The sequence below is a fragment of the Saccopteryx leptura genome, chromosome 9, assembly GCF_036850995.1.
Source record: "Saccopteryx leptura isolate mSacLep1 chromosome 9, mSacLep1_pri_phased_curated, whole genome shotgun sequence".
NCBI classification, from domain to species: domain Eukaryota; kingdom Metazoa; phylum Chordata; class Mammalia; order Chiroptera; family Emballonuridae; genus Saccopteryx; species Saccopteryx leptura.
In genome coordinates, this window is record NC_089511.1 from 65722293 (window position 1) to 65724090 (window position 1798).

The 1798-nt window shown below is 41.6% G+C and overlaps 1 non-coding gene across 1 annotated transcript; it reads left to right on the forward strand.

Annotated features, from left to right (window-relative positions):
• Positions 1 to 294: 294 nt before the first annotated feature.
• TRNAD-GUC (transfer RNA aspartic acid (anticodon GUC)) lies at positions 295 to 370 on the forward strand. The gene has a single exon. It is a non-coding gene; the product is annotated as a tRNA-Asp (tRNA).
• The last annotated feature ends 1428 nt before the right edge of the window (positions 371 to 1798 follow it).

Here is a 1798-nt window from a genome sequence, read left to right on the forward strand (position 1 = left end):
ACAGATTTTTATATCAACCCACTGTGCCACTCATCTGGCTAGTAGTTCAATTCTCATAAGCTACTTAATCTACACTTCAGTTTTCTCATCCTTAAAATTGCACTGACCTGTGGTGGTGCAGTGGATAAAGCGTCGACCTGGAAATGCTGAGGTTGCCGGTTCGAAACCCTGGGCTTGCCCGGTCAAGGCACATATGGGAGTTGATGCTTCCAGCTCCTTCTCTCCTCTCTTTCTCTCTGTCTCTCCCTCTCCTCTCTCTAAAAAAAATGAATACATAACCAGAGGATCTATTCGGCCCTGGCTGGTTGGCTCAGTGGTAGAGCGTCGGCCTGTCGTGTGGAAGTCCCGGGTTCGATTCCCGGCCAGGGCACACAGGAGAAGCGCCCATTTGCTTCTCCACCCCTCCCCCTCTCTTTCCTCTCTGTCTCTCTTCCCCTCCCGCAGCCGAGGCTCCATTGGAGCAAAGATGGCCTGGGCGCTGGGGATGGCTCCTTGGCCTCTGCCCCAGGCGCTAGAGTGGTTCTGGTCACAGCAGAGTGACGCCCTGGTGGGCGTGCCGGGTGGATCCCGGTCGGGTGCATGTGGGAGTCTGTCTGACTGTCTCTCCCGGTTTCTAGCTTCAGAAAAATACAAAAAAAAAAAAAAATAATAATAATAATAATAAAATAAAATAAAATAAAATTGCAATCATAACATACATTTCATGAGTTGATGAGAGGATTGTGGCCCTGAAAATAAAAACACTTAGAAATTTAAGTAAGAAATCCAGAGCAAGTAATTCTGCAGTTGAATATTTGCTTGGTGAAACAGACTGTGCTACACAGGTGGATTCTAATCAGACTCAAGGCAGTCAACTGTGACAGTCACCATCTGGGACAAAAATGCACTATCTGAAATTACAACATTAAATTTTGATGAAGCACTTTACAATGTAAACTATTTAATTAAGATCTCTTTCTGGACAGCTTCTACATTATCTTGTGGCTGAAATGATTTGTAATTCTTATACTGTGTCTATTATTGTAGGTATTAGAAAATAATCTCTCAAAATTAGACTAATCTCTGCTTAACATACTTTATTGATACCTATTGATTACATCATAATTTATAATAGTAAACTAAATTTATACCAGATAATCCTACATTATTATAGTACCACATATCATATTTAGGTGAGTAAACACAGTCTTTGTCCACATTTCAACAGTAATAAAAAATGTATTTGCCAGATAATTTTATGGTCCAATTAACTCATTTTTAGTGACTAATCATGTGTAATCAACTACCCAATCTGACAGTCTCCTTCTGCCAACTTAACTTTCTCAGTATTTCAGTATTAAAGCATATTAGCTAATCCTATGCATAAAAGAAGAAAAACTTCACCTTCATTTTCATGTTCTGTGCTTAGCTTAGTTTTTCAGAAATATTAATACTTAATAATTTTTATTTAGCTAGATCTACTAGTCATTCTTCATTTATTATTATTATTATTATTATTATTATTATTATTTTGTATTTTTCTGAAGTGAGAAGCAGGGAGCCAGAGAGACAGGCTCCCACATGAGCCCGACCAGGATCCACCCGGCATGCCCACTAGGGGACGATGCTCTGCCCACCTGAGGTGTTGCTCCATTGCAACTTTGCTCCAATGGGGCCTTGGCTGCAGGAAGGGAAGAAAGAGAGAGAAAGGAGAGAGGGAAGGGAGGAGAAGCAGATGGGCACATCTGTGTGCCCAGCCAGAGAATCAAACTCAGGACTTCCACACACCGGGCCCACACTCTACCACAGAGCCAACTGG